Below are 18095 nucleotides of genomic sequence, written 5' to 3'. Positions count from 1 at the left end.
AACTCAAGATCTACCTTCTCATGTAGGCTCTGAATACATTCTCCTTGGGCTTGGTTCCTTCTAGAAGACAATTTGTAAAACATTGCTTATTATTTGGAAACGGGTCTGCAGTTGGTCCAATTTTATCCATTGCCTGGCTCATCATTCTAAAACACACGGGTATGGAAACAGGTTATTAGCTTCTTAAGCTTCCAGGTGCAATATTGTGCAGAAGTCATTTCATTTCATAGCAAAGCAAAAGAGACATACCTCCATATGAAAGAAATAGAAGTGTGCATATAGAATTGAACCAGTTTTTCTTTGTTGGAAACTGTGCCACAATTGTCTGAACTACAATCCTTTATGAAACCTATTGGAGACCCAGGACTTGGAAAATGTCGAGGAATTTTACCAGAAGATCAAACCATAAGCACTTGTCTTCTGTGTTGTTAAATCTTTAAGTACAGATACCAACCATGATGCCAACCCCCAAAGTGCATCTTTTTTTAGGGTAAGAATATCTTAATAACTTTGGACTAGAATGGTCTGAAATACCTTATTCCTTTAACTGACAGGTACCAAAGCACCCTGACAGGTAAGCTAGATATTGTGATGTAATGATGAGAGCAGCATTTTGAAGCCCAGGCTGGTATCTTTGCATCTCTGTCAGGAAGGTATCCTAGGTCAGAGAAGCCTGATTTCCCAGCTAAGAGCCCCTCTCTGAACAGGGACACATTAGGGTCAACATCCTGCAAGTGTTTGTGCCTCAGAGCTCAAGAACTAAATAACCACGCCTGAACAGTCTTAGATCTTACCCTACTTTGGAAATAGATTAACAATGTTTAATATTAATGAGGAAAAAAATTAAGACATTCTTAATGCAGAGGGACATGAAACCTTGGATGCAAACAATGTAGGTTTCTAGAAGTTCTGATGAAAACAAGACCTCAGGCAGAGGATAACACAATGTTTGTAAATTAGCCTGGCTAGATGAAGAATTTCTGTTCAGTAGCCTGCCGGGGCTGTGGTCCAGGGGAAACGGCATGATAAGCTCCAAATCGCTTTTCTGCCGTCTTGGGAGGCAGAAGAGAGCAAAGAGGGACTGCTGAGGCTGCTATGGCTTTCAAAGAACAAGCTCAAAATGGACCCTCTGGTGACAGCCCCATCAGAGAACGATCAGATACACTTAAAAATGAACATCTCTGTTCACATTTTTTGGCGATGGCCAAACCCGTCCAGTTTCTGCCCACAGATCAGTAAACTTGAGTGACGGCACTCCAGATGAGAAGCGCTTATGTTTTCAAAGAGCACCACCTCACTGAAGGTGGGTCTGATGCGCCTATGAGGGTGATCTGGTTTGCAGAGCACGACACAGCTGGCTTTGTGCAAGAGGGACACAGAATACAGATGTGAGGCAGAAGAGTGCCTGGGTAGAGCCGGACTCTGACATCGCCTCCAGAAAGAAATATGCGGGCGGCATTCTTCTCGGCTTTATGTTTCCACATCTCAGCTCAGGGCATATTGATTGCTTAGTAGTTATACCAAGCAATTCAGGGAACTTAAAATCCAGGCAGTACAAGAGTCCCTTTCTGGGGAAGATGTTTTGGTTTGCAAATTGCTGCGAGACAGGCTCGAGCAGAACTGAATCTTAGGATGTTGTAAGGGTTTCCACACCATTCTGCCTCTTTCTCCTTCCAAATGCTGGCCTGCCCGGAAAGGTGGAGGGTTGTCTGCCTGCTGAGGCCGAGCAGCCCAGCAGGAAGCAGTCCTACAGGGGACCACCATCTGTGGACAGCACTCCATGTGTGTGTTTGTGAGATGGGCTCATCTTGCGTTCAGCTTGGGGTCTGTCTGAAGCGGACGATTTCCCTCACATTGCTATTCTGCCTTCGCCAAGACAAATGCTGAATTGTTTGTTCTCTCCGAATGATATCCTGAGTGCTGAAACCTCCAAAATGAAAACCAGTGCCCCCCCCTAATTCTGGATTCAGCTCACACACAGCAAGTTGTGCAATCTCTTGAGACCACTACTCTTGCCAACAGAAAATTAAAACCAATTTGGCCAGATAATAAGGAGCCACGAACATAACACTTTTTTCTTAATTTGCCAGGAATTTGATGTTCCCATAGGGATGACAGGGAGTCATTCAGAGAGGTTTTAAGGGAAAAGAAGTTGAAAGGGAAAGCACATTGTTCCATTTTCTTTTCACTGAAGGGTTGTGATGCTTAATCCAGACCTACAGCAAAAAAGATTCACGAGGTGAGAGGGCATAGGAGTTGTCTTGTTACCAAAAACATATTCCCGTAGTGCTGAATTAGCAAAAGAGGATATTTCTGTGGAGCTGAGTAGACGGAGGTCCTGCATGTAGAGTCTAACTCAGAAATATCTTGAGTTGTGAAATGATTTTTGTTGCTATATGTGTTAATAAAGACCTCAGAATTTTTTTTACGTCTGTAATAAAAATGACTGGATGAATATCAAGTGATAGAGATTTGAGTTGGGTAGTTTTTGTTTCTATTTACTGAACACCTGCTAAATGCCACGAGTGTTCTAAGTGCTTTGCATGTATTGGTACATTCTTTTTTAAATTGATTTATTTTTTATTTTTAATTGAAATAAAGTTGACATACAATATTATATTAGTTTCAGGTGTACAACATGGTATTTAGACAATTACATACATTGCAAAATGCCCACCACAATCAGTTTAGTTACCATCTGTCACCATACAAAGTTATTATGATATTATTGACTAAATTCCCTCTGTGGTAATTTTCACCCTCACAACTTACTTATTTTATAACCAGAAGTTTGTACCTCTTAATCCCCTTCACCTATTTCACCCATCCCCCCACCCTCCCCTCTTCTGGCAGCTACCAGTTTGCTCTCTGTATTTATGAATCTGTTTCTCTTTGTTTGGTCACTTGTGTTTTTGAGATTCCACATGTAATAAGATCATATGGTATTTCCCTTTCTCTGACTTATTTCGCATAGTATAATACCTTCTAGGTCTATCCACGTTGTCATAGGTGGTGAGATCTGATTCTCTTTTATGGCTGAGTAATATTCCATTTACACACATGCGTGTGTGCACACACACACCCCCCACATCTTTATCCATTCATCTATCAGTGGACAATTGGGTTGTTTCCATAGCTTGTCTATTGTAAATAATGCTGCAATAAACAGAGGGGTGCATAAATCTTTTCTAATTAGTGTTTTTGTTTTCTTTGGATAAATAGCCAATAGTGGAATTACTAGATCATGTGGTATTTCTATTTTTAATTTGTTGAGAAACCTCTGTCTCCATACTGTTTTCCACAGCAACTACACAAATTTACAATCCCACCAGTGGCGCACAAGGGTTCCTTTTTCTCCACATCCTTGCCAGCACTTGTTATTTCTCGTCCTTTTCATACTAGTCATTCTGACAGGCATGAGGTATTATCTCATTATGTTTTGATTTGCATTTCCCTGATGATAAGTGATGTTGAGCATCTTTTCATGTGTTTGTTGGCCATCTGTATGTCTTTGGAAAATTGTCTGTTCAGGTTCTCTGCCCATTTTAAATGGATTGTGTTTTTTGGTGTTAAGTTGTATGAGTTCTTTACTATTTTGGATATTCACTCCTTATTGGACATATCATTTGTAAATATTTTCTCCCATTCATTTGGTTGCCTTTTAGTTTTGTTGATGGTTTCCTTCACTGTGCAGAAGCAGCTTTTTAGTTGATGTAGTCCCAATTGTTTGTTTTTGCTTTTGTTTCCTTTGCCTGGGGAAACACATGTAGAAAAACACAGCTGACCTTTGAACAACATGGGGGTTAGGGGCACCCACCCCTTGGACAATAAAAAATCCATGTATAACTTTTGTCCTCAAAAATTTAACTAATAGCCTACTGTTGACTGAAAGCCTTACTCACAACATAGTCAATCAAAATATGTTTTGTATATGTAGTATATACTGTATTCTTAAATAAAACAAGCTAAGGAAAAGAAAATATTGCTGTCCTGTAGAAACTCCACATAGAAGGAGGTCCGTGCAGTTCAAACCCATGTTGTTTAAGGGTCAACTGTATTACTGAGGCCAATGTCTGAGAGTTTACTACCCATGTTTTCTTTTAGTTTTATGTGTTCAGGTCTTACATTTAGGTCTTTAATCCATTTTGAGTTTATTGTTGTGTGTGATGTAAGAAAGTGGTCCAGTTTTATTCTTTTGCATGTAGCTATCTAGTTTTCCCAGCACCATTTATTGAAGAGACTGTCTTTTCCCCATTGTATATTCTTGCCTCTTTTATCATAGATGAGTTGACCTTATAAATGTGGGTTTGTTTCTGGTCTCTCTATCCTGTTCTATTGATCTATGTGTCTATTTTTGTGCCAGTACCATACTATTTTGATTACTATAGTTTTGTTGTATAGTTTGAAATTTGTGGGATTGTGATACCTCCAGCTTGTTCTTCTTGTATTGGTGTATTCTTGATCCTACTTTGCAGATACAGAAATTGAGGAAGAGAGAGGTGTGTGACTTGTCCAAGGTCCCACAGCTAGCAAGTGGCAGAATTTAAACCCAGGAGTCTGGCACCAAAACCTCTGCTCTTAACTATTAGACTTTACTGCCTCTCAGGAGGCTTTAATCTTATTTTTCCCATTCTGGCAGGTGTAATATGAGATAAGCATAAAAAACAGCAGTTTGAGCTATCCCCAATTTTCGATACCCCCCAATCTGATTCTACAGTGAAATAAAGTAAATAGTGCCACACACTTGTATTGTTAACATAACCTCTCTTAAGATACTTCTATACGAGTAATGAAATCAGTAATTTAAAGGCTTCCGATAGTAAATATACCTAATCAAACTATTTAATTGAACATTTTCCAAGTCTTGATTTTTCTCGAGACCTCCACTCCCAAGTTAAAATTAATAAAGTCAATGAATACCACTAGAGAACAAATAGAAAGATGCTGTGTTTCTATTGTTGAAAATAGAAAATAAAGCATACAATTTTAATGTTATTAATATGAAGAATGTTATTACAAATTTTACTTGCCTCATTGCTCTGCTTTTGATTCCGTTCCATTGATCTATGTGTTCGTTTTTGTGCCACTACCGTACTGTTTTGATTACTATCGATTCAGTGATTGTCACTCTTGTGTCATTAGTAATGGATATGTTCATAGCCTCGTTCTTGCTCTCATGAAATGGAGATATAGATGTGCTTTACATACGCCCTTCATCTGCCCTTGCCTTCTTGCCTGTTAAAAATGTATTCATGGGTAAAATTAAAAAATAAACAGAAGTAGCTGGATCACACATTGCGTAGTCATTTGTAAGCACAATTAGAACAGCACATCAGTAACTATCAAAAGAAATCATGACAATGGAAGAGTGGAGACATCTCATTACAAACATAACCTTGAATCAGCTCCAATATCTTTTTTAAAATAGGAAAGAAAAATCACTCCAGAACCCCAGTATTTTATAATTTTTAACCAATTAGTTGCTATGTGTTTCATAACTTGACACAACACATTGTGTGTCCTGACTTTATAGATTAGAATAGCCAAGCTGGATGAATTTTGCCACAGTTCAGTTCAGCTATTCATTCATTCAACAGATATATCTACTGAGTGCCTCTCATGTGTCCCAAAATGTTTGTCCCTTAGAGGCATCTCATCAGAAATTGAGTTCCCTATACCTTGTGCCCAATAAAAATGCTCTGTGTATTGAATGATATCATTTTCATTAAATACTTTGGACTTTTCTCCCTTCTAGCTTTCAATTCCCTTTCCTGGCGGCCTCCTTCCCAAATGAGTGGCTTTCTCCAGGACAGCACAGGGAAGGCAGAGACCTTTCTTCTTAGTCCAAAACACCCTCTACAGATTTCATTTCCCTTCTGAGTAAATCATAGATGAATAATTTCAGAACCTCAGTGATAAAGCATCCTGAGCTGGTGCTCATTGTCACCTGTCTTTGGCTGTTTGTCATCAGCATGCCTGAAAACCATACTGTCTTGTCTGTCATTGTTTGGAAGCAGATGGAGCAGAAATGTGCAGGGATGGTTGCTGTTAGTGGAAGGAATCAACGTTCCTAGTGAGAGGCAGACTACTTCAGAAATGATTCAAAGGCTTTTCGCTTAAAAAAAAAAAAAAAGATTAGTAAATGGCTGTGGACTTCTGATTCGAAAGTTGATTTTGGCCACAAGGAAGTCAAAGTCAGTCCTGGGAGGGGAAGTTAAGGTGGTGAACCCTGAGTAAAAAAATTATACCGTCGTTCTATCATGACTGTATTCCAAGTGCCATAATTAGAAACCTCTGAAAACCTCACTCCCTCTCTCTCTCTCTCTATAGCTCTGAATTTCAAAAATATGATGGATTTATTCTGCTTGAAAATAACATTCCTAGGGATGAAAGACACTTGGGAAATCCTAGAACAGGAAATTATCCAACCTCTACAAAGCAATTAGCAGTCAATCAAAGTATATTTATTTGCTTTTCATAAAAAAAAAACCCTCATTGTTTACATGACTGCATTGAATTTTTATGAAGCCCATAATAGAAACTTACTGACTCATCGACAGAGCTTGAATTGATTCAGAAAATACTGTGGTAAAAATCTCAGCTTGGTATTTTTGGCCTTCTCGTAGAGGAGAGGATCTCAGCAGCTCTTTAAAACAAATCCTGAAAACAGTCCATTATTTGAGAGTTTGTTTTTTGTTTTCAGCCATCCTGTATCTGGGTTTTATCACGTATTAATCATTTAGTGGTATCCTTTGGTCTACCTTAAAATAACAAACAAATGATGCAAATCACAACCACAAAATTCATCTAACAAACACTGGGAAGCAAATGAACCACAGGACCATTGGGAAATGGATTTTTAACTTGTTACTGAAGCACAAAACAAGACTTGCGCCTAAGCCAGCAGCCTTTTTCCTTTCACAGCAGATGTGAAATATGTTCCATCCCCTTGGCAAGGAGCCACCAGAGGTTGGGGGAGCCAGTTTGGTTTAATTCAAAGTCACCTGAAGTCTTGTTTGAAGTTCATTAGGGTGATCTAATTAAATGCCACAGACATTTATAGAGCTACGTCATGCAAGGATGTATGTGTGCTGGGGTCTATGGGAGCCACAGTGTGGCCCAAGACACAAGCACAGCCCCTCAGAATTCAGATGATGGGCATCCCCAGCAGCAGCATTATATAACCCTCATCCTAATTGGTTTCAGTGATCCTGTGAAATTTAGTAGGCATTGAACCACCTTGAAAATCAAAGCAAGTGTAAGCAGCCCATTTCCTGGAACTTCTGGAATCTCCATGTTCTAGATAAAAACTAGAAAAGGACAAGTCAAGCATTTAACACATGGTTCACTTTGGAAACCCTTTTCTCACACATCGATTTTTATAGCTATGTAATTTTTATGCCAGTGTGTTTTCTCTGTGATAATAATTTACTAAGTTTTACTGAGCTTATTTAGATTTATTTAGACTGAATTAATTTAATTTTTTAAAAGAGTTCCAACTTTTAATTACATCTTTAAAGTTTGCATACTTAGTTCTCAATGTCTCCTATCATTTTTTTCAAAGCTTAATAGTGGTAGCTAGCATTCATTGCATTTGCTCTGAGCCCAGAACCATATGAAGCACTTTTTTTGGGTTTTTTGGTTTGTTTATCTCCTCCTGTTTTGTTGTTTTTTTTTTTTAAGATTTTATTTATTTATTTGACAGAGAGACAGCACTTTAATATATTACCACATCTAACCCTCACTACCTCTATAAGGTAGATATAATTACTGTCCCACTTTTACAGATGATGAAATTGAAATTTAGTAACTTGCCTGAAGTCATACAGCCACTGAGCAGATTTGAATGCTGGCTTGTTTCCTTTGTCCCCAACCCGCTCCTCCTTCCATATTACCCATCTAGTACCTTCTCCCATCTTTCGGGCTTCAGATTTACTTCCCTCCTTTACACTCTTGGCTCCACATAAAATAACCAGAAGAGCTATTCCCTGCACTGTGTGAGTCTCAAGCTCCTGCCCCAACTCTGAAGTCACCATCCTTGCTCTACACCATAATCCATCCTTGTCTGCATTCGTGGTTCTCGAACAGGGGTGATGTTGCCACCCTGGGGACATCTGGCAGTGGCTAGAGACATTTCTGGTTGTCAAAACTGGGGGTGGGGGTGTGCTACTGGCATCTAGGGGGTAGAGGCCAGGGATGCTGCTGAATATTTCAACAGTGAAAAAGACAGTTATCCAGACTAAAATGTCAATTGTGATGAGGAGGTTGAGAAATCCTCCACGTGGTTTTTCTATGTGATTGATCGACATGATACATTCCGCGTATAAAATAGGCTCTCTTCTGCTGTGAATTGTATGTTTTTGACATCCATTTTACTAATTAGGTTATCCAGAGGAACTAATCCAATACTTCTGTACCTCCAGTGGCCTGACACATACCTTGCCCAGAATATGCACTTAATAAATATATCAGTAATGATGAGTCACTCATCTCTTTATTCACTTACTTCCTTCACTGTTCCACAGATAGTTATTGAATATCGTTTTATAGTAGGTATCAAACTGGACAGTGGCAGTAAAATGTAAGCAACACAAATACACCCCTACTTTCAAGAAGCTTATAGTCTAGCCGGAACTTGAACCATAGATGAAGAGCTGAGTGCTGGAGTGGGTGTTGTATGGAAACTAGGGGTTGGGAAGCATAGCAGGAGCGAATAGCCAGAGGGGACGAGGTGGTAAGAGAGGCTTCCCGGAGGAAGTAACAATTAAACAAACGCCTAAAGGGTAAGTAGGAGTTAAACAAATCAAGAGGAGGAAGTGGTCTAGGCAGACGACATAGCATGGACAAAAGCCAAGAGATGAGAAAATAACACAAGTATGGCTGCTCATGCTGCAAGGGGCAAGTAAAGGGAAACCAAGGGCCTCGAAGCTATGCATAAGTGTTGAATTTTATATGAAGGATAACAGGAAGCAGTTGAAAGACTTTACACAAGAGAGTGACTGGATCTGATTTTGTTTTTAAAGAATAAATCCGGCTCCATATCATTTGTCATCAGAGAAATGTAAATTAAAACAACAATGAGATACCATACACACCTATTAAAATGGCCAAAATCTGGAATACTGACACCACCAAATGTTGACAAAGATGTGGAACAACAGGAACTCTCATTCATTGCTGGTGGGAATGCAAAATGGTGCAGCCACTTTGGAAGACAGTTTGGCAGTTTCTTACAAAACTCTTACAATACTCTTACAATATAATCCAGCAATCACACTCATTGGTATTTACCTAAAGGAGCTGAAAATTTATGTCCACACAAGAACCTGCACATGGATGTTTATAGCACTGTATTCATAATTGCCAAAACCTGAAAGCCAACGAAGATGTCCTTCAGCAGGTGAATGGATTAATAAATGGATTAATAAACACATCCAGACAATGGAAAATTATTCCGCACCAGAAAGACATGAGCTCTCAAGTCATGAAAAGACATGGAGGAAGCTTAAATGCTTATGACTAAGTGACAGGAGCCAGTGTGAAAAGGCTGCCTTCTGTATGATAACAACCGCATGACATCCTGGGGAAAGCAAAACTATGGAGACAATAGAAAGATCAATGGTTGCCAGGGATTAGGGGGCAAGAAGGGGATAAATAGGCAGAGCATGGTGGATTTCTAGGAGAGTGAAACTACTCTGTATGATACTGTAGTGTTAGATACACTCCACTGTAAATCTTTCCAAATCCACAGAACACACAACCCCAAGAGTAAACACTAATTGAACTCTGGACTTCAGATGAGAATAATGTGTCATTGTAGGTTCATCAGTTGTAACAAATGTACCACCCTGGTGGTGGTGGTTGGGGGGCAGGGAGGTGGGTAGTGGGGTAGGCTATGTGTGTGAGGAGGCAGGGGGTATGTAGGAAATCTCTGTACCTTCCACTCGATTTTGCTATAAACTTAAGACTGTTCTAAAATAATCTGTTAAGAATAAAACAAGATTCACTCTGGGTCCTGTGCTTAGAATCAGCTGGGAGGTTAACCGTTATGACAGTCACAGGGAAAAATCTCTTTGGGGCCACAAAGTGCCTCTACAACTTGATGTCAAGGTTTTGAAATGTATGAGGAATGACTGGGGAGTCCTATAAATCCTAATCAATAAAAAGGTGATTGCAATACACAAAAGTTGAAATCTTTGCACATGTATTACACCCAGTCTGAAGAAAGACTACATTGCTACCAGAGCATGTCACCCTGGGGGCTAAAACAGTAAGAGCAGAAAGTGAGCATTTGGCAGTATGTCTTTAGTACGAGCTTCCAGACTTGGAGGTGCAGCCCAACAGTATAAATGAGGATATTAGTCTATCATAACTCAGGACATCAGCTGTTGATTTCATCCTGCCTAGTAGACATTCAATAAATATTTGTTTGCAATGAATTGGATTAAATTGGATTCCATGCTCACCAAGCAACTTTCTGATCACAATTTGTCTTCCTGTGAATCTTTCTTATGAGCATAAAATGTACTGATTAGCTGACACAAGCCTTCTAGTCTGGTTTACGTTTCTATTTTTGCCCTAAACAACTAAGCTGGCATTATGATTGATGGATCTTTCCTCTTCGTGTTTGGTCAGTATAGTGGACACCTGTGGCTGTTTATCCAGCATCCACATCTCATTCCCCTCCAGTCAGTAAGCCCATTTTCCATGTAGTTACCTATCATTCCACCATGCAGTCCTTGTACTTCTGGGCTAGCCGTAGGTGGTCCCTGACTCTCTTAAGACAATCATCACATTTGACCAGGGCCACAGTGATTGGTTTAAATGTTGGCATGTGACCTAAACCAGTATAATCTAAGGGAAATTCGGAAGGCTTTCTTGGAAAATTGGGACAGAGATGGTCTAATTCCTGATGAGGAAGGGACACTGCTGCAAGCCAGATTGCTACTAACATGGTTAAGTGTAGGTGTCAATGTGGCAAGACTCTAGTGCCCAGTTGCTTGATCAAACATCTGTCTGTATATTGCTGTGAATGTATTTTTCAGATGTGATAAACCTTTAAATCAGTGGACTTTGAGTGAAACGGATTACCCTTCATAATACAGATGCACCTCACCCAATTAATTGAAGGCCTTAACAGAAAAGATTGAGATATCCCAGAGAGGAAGGACTGTCTTTGAATTCAAGACTGCAACATCACCTCTTCCCCAGGTCTCCAGCTTGCTGGCCTGTCATGCAAATTTTGGACTTGCCAGTCCCTACAAATCCTTAAAATAAATTCTTTTGATAGATGATAGACAGATAGACAGATAGATAGATATAGAGATATCTATATACAGAAAGACAGAGGTAGATATAAGGATGAAGAGGTTGATAGATCTCCCATTGATTTTGTTTCTGTGGAGAATCTTGACTAGGATACCTATCACCAGGGAACAAAGCAAACACACAGAGAGCAGGGCCAAGATCATTATAGGGGACACAAAGCCAGAGCTGGGATCAAACCTGGATCTGAAGCCCACATGTATCAATCAGGATGACTTCAGCTGCAAGCAACAGAAAACCCAACTGCCTTAAACAGGGTGGCAACGTATGACTTAAAAGTAGAAATTCTAGTAGCAGAAGAGGCATCAGGGTCAGTTGACCCAGCAGGTCAGTGTTGTCACCAAGGGACACTGCTCCACAATCCATAATGACTCTTCCCAAATCTGACCCTCTCATACTCATTGGAGCACAGTGATAACAATCAGAGATGCCCTCTTCCTCCTTTATATCCAGTGGAGGAGGCTGGATTTCCATGGTTCTGTCTCTCAAAAGTGAGGAGAGTTCTTCCTTTATCTCACATTAATTCAGAATGCATACAACCAGTATGCCCAACCCTAAACCAGTAATTTTCAAGGAGGTGAAAAAAGTGAGGGATTATCGCCATTGGCTTAAATTCACCAGGCCTACCTGTATGCCCCTAACTCGTCTACAGCTCAGTGCATCCAAGCAACATGTATTGTTTCATCTTCCAGAACTGCTTTTCCTTCCAATTGCTGCATTTCTTGACCATGTGTGGATGCCCAGGCCAAAAATCTCAGGATCATCTGTCGTTTTTTTTCTCTCCTCCCTATTTATTCAGTCACCACAGTTTAATTTCTTCCCTTTGAAAGTTCCCAAGAATGCACCTTTTCTCTATAAGTATAAAAGGAGGGGGGTGGGTACCATGCCAGCCATAGTCCAAGTACTCTCCACCTCATGTCTCTACAGCCACCAGCACCGTGTTTCACCCTGCCCATCACCCTGCCTCCAGTCTCCCCACTCCTCACCATTTCATTACCTAATGATGACCTCTTTCTACTTTGGGTCTGATTCAAGAACACACCAGAGCTCCTCCTTGCCCACTGAAGCAAGCCAAAGTCTTGCGGCTCTTTTCAGGGGCTCCTCTGATGAAGTCCCATCAATCTCCATTCTCCAGTTAGATCTGTCTTTCTGAGTCTTACATCCCCAGCTGGTACTACACTATGTAAAAATGACTTATTCTGCAAAGGAGCTGTGCAGAGCTACCCAAACAACTTTATTGCAAATATTAATGATTTATCTATCTTTCCATTTAGCAAGTTGCACTTACTGGATCCTTTCTGTATACCCAGATAGTGTGGGAGGCAGGAAGAAGTAAAAAACAGAGTCCTGTCCTTGAGCAATTCACCATCTAGTGGGAGGGCCAAAGACAAGCACTTACAAACAATAATCACTCCATCAAAAATTGTGGTTTTTAAATATTTATCACACAAAAACAAAAATTGTTCATCACAAAGGTTATATATGCGTGTAGTGCCTATATTTTGTAAAAACCCAGGCATTATAGAGATATATAAAATAGATAGTGAAAAACCCCTGATGTTCTGCCTCCCTAGTTCTTACTTAGTAAGGGTAACATGATCACAGGTAACATATAACATATGTATATATATATATACACACACACATATATATTTATTTACATTTTACAAAAGATAGCATCATTCTATACATATTATTCTGCAATTTTTTCTCACTCAAAAATAATGTCTTTTGATAACATACCTGATTCTTTTTTTAATGGCTGCATAGTGTTCTTTTGAATTCAGTAGTCCTCTATAAATAATCACTTATTCCTATTTTTTTCTATCACAAATAAGGCTTCAATGAGCATTCTTTTACACATTTTCAGTAGTATGCTGATAAATTTTTTAACAGTTGGCTCTCTGAATAAAAAAAAAAAAGCAGCCCTGCTTTGTAATATTTGCCAGTTTCCATGGTGTAAATACTCCCACTATTGGTGATTTCAAGCTACCAGTGTGATACCACTGTGGGCGGAGATAGGATGACATGTAGGCAAGCAGCTCCTGCTAGCCAGTCCAGTCAGCTCTGGAATACCACTGTATATTTTATGGTGCACATTCTTTTGAGTGTTTCACAACACAGGAAAGCAAGATATTAAAAGGCAATTATCACTTTGCCAGACAGAGGAAACATAACTACCTTATTAGCTGTAATAAAGTTGAACCATGAATTAAATGCGTTTCTTTTGGATTCTAAAGAAGACCCTTGATCTGTTACCTTAAATAGATTCTGTTTAAAAGCCAAGGAAATTTCAACGTGTTTCTTTTTATTTTGCCACCTGAGAAAATCACTTACACAAAATAGACTGGATATATGACTAAATATATTTTAAAGATTCAATAAAAGTCCCATTAAATTCACCAGTTAGTATATTCGGGCACAAACACACATGAGAGAAGAGAATGCTGACCCCTCCTCTCATTTTAACAGGGCTGAATTACACACAGGTGCACAGAAGAACCACCTGAAACTTGACAGTGTGAGTCACCGGGAAGGCTTATTAAGCCACTTATTGGTAGGCCCCAGCCACACCATTCCTGATTCCATAAGCCCAAGGTAGGGCTAAGAATGTGTATTTCTGTGGAGGTCCCCAGTGATGCTAATGCTGATGCTCTGGAGACTACACTTGGAGAACCATCAATCTACACAGACTCTGGGCCCAAAGGCCAGATAATCTTCCATATTCTGGTATCCTGTAAATTTCTGCCACTGGATGAGATCTCTTTAGCTAGAGACATTCTCCTGTTAAACCACATTAAATTTAGAAACATAGTAAGTTCTTATCAGTAATCAAAGTATTTGAGAATAGGCTTAGTAGGGGAATGGCACAAATTCCTTTTTATAGAGAAAAGCATACTGAGATGTGTTCTCTATAAATGAAGGGCAAGGTTAATGACTGCCATTAGTGTTGGTAGGAAGGGTAAACCTTCAAAGTAGTATCAGTAGTTAAGGAACTCAAACTTATTCACAGTAGTGGTCACACCAACATCTGGCTGTGAATCCTGTCCCTGCCACTTAACTGTGTCACCTTGAGCAATGTATTTAATCTCTCTGTGCCTCAGTTTATCATCTGTAAAATGGGGATGATCGTAGTAATAGTTACCTCATAGGGTTATAGAGAAGATATGAAAGGTATACGACCTGATGTGGGAAGAACGCAATGAATATTGGCTGGAAATTAGATCTCCAGTTCCATATTAAGAAGAAAGTATTCTTTAGGCAAGTAAATTTGGGAAATACTGAGAAATAAAGTAAATACGTTCCTTTGTTACAGGACTTCTATGTACCTTTTATATGCCAGTGAACACTGTGATTCTGCTAGAAGAGGGTGATTCATTGTGTTTCCAAGTGTTATTTAGCCACAGAACATTTTTTGCAAGTAGCATTTTGAGGATAACAATTTTTATAATATTGTTACAATTATGGTAATAAACCAGTGTTATTGACTTAAATATACAGCTGAAAGAAATTGGCATGTGGCCCCAGTATACCTAGGCTATAGGGGCAGGATTGGGATAGAACAAAAAACAAAAAAACTTTTTTGTTTACTTACTAGAAAAATAGTAAGAATTTTCTATGGCCCTTCTGAAGTGATATTATTTCCCCCACTCATCCCTTTATTCTTGTCTGCATTTAATATTTCCAACAAATATTCATTAAGTGTCTCTAAGTAACAGGCAATATATAGGTACTGGGGACTCAATATAGAATAACATTTAAAAAGTTCCTGTCCTCAAGGAGTTTACCTTCTAAAAGTCAGAAAATATACAAATAAACAAGTAAATAGGTAGTATGTCAGATGGTGGTTAAGTTTAATGAAAAAAATTGAGATGGGCAAAAAGGAGAAGAAAAACTGCAAGGCAGTGGCCATTGAAGCAGAGATTGAAGGAAATGAGGAAGCAAGCTCTGGGGACACCAGAGAATACTACGGTCCAGGAAGAGGGAAGTTAAGTACAAAGAAATATCCTAAAATAGAGCATGCCTATGTGGCAAAGCTGAATGAAGGAAACAGAGAAAGAGAAGTTACAGGGGAGGCTGGAAAGGTACAGGGGTCCACACTGGGAGAAATTTGTATTAGTTATCTTTTGCTGCATAACAAATCATCCCCAAAGTTGCCGGCTTAAAACAAGAATAACTAGTTACCTCCCCCCAGCAGTTTCTATGTATGAGGAATACGGGTTGGTTCAGCTGGGCACTTCTGGCTTGGAGGTCTCATGAGGTTCTGTCAGATGTCAGCTGGGACTGCAGTCATTCAAAGACTTGTTGGGGGCTGGAAAATCCACTTTTAGGATGGCTTAGCACACACCTAGCAAGTTGGTGTTGGCTGTTGCCTGGGATACTCAGTTCCTCTCTATTTGCTCTCTCCAGGGAGCTGCTGGAGGGTTCTGCATGTTCACTGGCTTCCCTCAGAGCAAGCACTCCAAGAGAAGGAGACAGAAACTGCAATGCCTCTTAAGCCCTAAATTTGCAAGTCACATGCTGATTCTGCATGCAAAGGCATTATAAAGGCATGAAAATCAGGATGTGAAGATCAATGACAGCCATCTGGGAGGCTGGCTACCACACCATTTTAGGGTCTCTAGCTTTTACTTTGAGTGAGGTGAAGCAATTGAGGTTTGGGTGAGAAGAGTAATATGATCTGACTTGTATTTGTAAAGGCTTGTTCTGAGTGCTGTGTTGAGAATAGATTATGAAAGGATGAGTAGGAAGGGTGGAAATGGAGAGAACAGTTAGAAGGCAATCTCAATAATCCAAGTGAAAGGTTATGATGGCTTGGACCCAGATGGTAGTGGTAAAGGTAAGAAGTGATATATAGTGCTCTGAATATACTTTGAAGTTAGAGCCAACAGAATACCTGATAGATTAAATGAGGGTTGTGAAAAAAGAAGAGTCAAAAATTACCCCAAGGCTTCTGAACTTGTACCTTTTTTGCCCTCTGCTACCTCCTGGCACCAGGCTGATCCCTTGCCATGGAAATTTATAGAATTAGGAGGGGAGCTTCCAGGGTATTGACAGAAGATTACTCAAAGTCTATCTAAATGACACTAATTCAGTACCCAGCATTTTGCATAAAAAGATCCAGGTGTTCTTTCTTTTTTTTGTTTGTTTGGTTTGGGTTTTTTTTTTTTTAAGATTTTATTTATTTATTCATAAGAGACAGAGAGAGAGGCAGAGGCAGAGGCAGAGGGAGAAGCAGACTCCCCCCGGAGCAGGGAGTCCGATGCAGGACTCGATCCCAGGACCCTGGGATCATGACCCGAGACGAAGGCAGACGCTTAATGGACTGAGCCACCCAGGTGTCCCCCAGGTGTTGTTTCAAGTGACCTATAAAAAACAAAGTTGTTGCAAACCATTAAGAACTTTAAGGCACTTGTGGATGTTCCCAAAACTATAGCTGGGCCAATTATAACCTCTCTGCCCTGATTCCCCCTACCTAATAGTCTTACGTGATAAAATGTGACTCTCCAGTTTTTGTTTTAACTCCCCATTAACAGAAAAATTCCTGGAATCTGTCAGCAGTAGAACATGTTCAACCACTACAGATTTACATAATCTTTCTTTGCTTTGTAATACAAGCAATGTTTATTTAAACTTTTAACTTTTACAAGAATTAAAAAATTGCTCATTGATCTGGTATCTGAATATTTATGCTGAATATTCCAAATCACCGTGGAGATTAGCACTCTGCAGAACAATGTTGGAGTTACAGATATTTGCAGTTTAATTGACTAAAAACTGATCTGTTCTAAACTAAGTATGTCTTTCCATAGATCCTGAGTTTTGGATTCCCTGAAAATGGGCAAAGCGATCTTACTAAAATTTTTGAAGACTCCATGTTTAGTTATTATAACAGGTCTTTGAAAGTGCTGTTATTCCTTCACTTAGTCACGTATCCATTCCATATTGATCTTACATGACATTCAAGTCTTGTGCTCTATGCTGGTGATTCAAATGTGGACAGATCCTTGATCTTAAGAGCTTACACTGTATTGGGAAAGAGATAAGAAAATACACAAAGCGCTACTATAGAGGAAGGACAGGACACTGTGGGAACATGGAAGAAGGACACTGCCCAGTCTTGAAGAGTCAGGGAAGGGGGTTTATGAATAAGACAAGACCTTAAGCACAGAGTTGGGCGCAAGGGCACTCCAAGAGAGAATCTGGTACAAGAGAGCATAAGGAACATTCAGTGAACAGCAAGACAATTCAATAAGGTTAAAGCTTACTGTGGATAGTGGAAAGTGAAAAGACCTCCAGAGAAGTAAACTGGTACTAGTCCAGGAAGGCCTAAAACTTCAAGGAGCTTATGGTTCATCCAGAAGTAATGAGGAATCATTGAACAGTTTTAAGCAGGGCAGCTCTAGGATATGTTGGTGATTTGGAAAATTCACTCCATCCACAGTTTAGAACATGGATTTGGGAGGGAATGAAATCTAACCTTTCCTCTATCTCTTCATCCTATCACCACATTCAAGTCACTATCATCTCTCTCTGGTACCATGCATCAAGCCTCCCCCAAACCCTCAATCCATTCTCACCAGCCAACTAAAAATGCAAATCAGATCAGGTCACTCTCCACCGAAACATTGCTTTGGCAACCCGTTGTCCTTACAAAAAAGCCAAAATCCTTAGCAGGGTTCATGAGTCCTTGCTCAGTCAGGTCCAAGTTTCCCACCCAGTTTCAGCCCATCTTTACTTCCTTGGGTCTTTTCTTTTCTTTTTTTTTT

Source organism: Leptonychotes weddellii, chromosome 12, assembly GCF_054177405.1.
Source record: "Leptonychotes weddellii isolate Sample4059 chromosome 12, ASM5417740v2, whole genome shotgun sequence".
NCBI classification, from domain to species: Eukaryota; Metazoa; Chordata; class Mammalia; order Carnivora; family Phocidae; genus Leptonychotes; species Leptonychotes weddellii.
The sequence above is the reverse complement of the archived record's forward strand: the minus strand, read 5'-3'. Positions refer to the sequence as shown.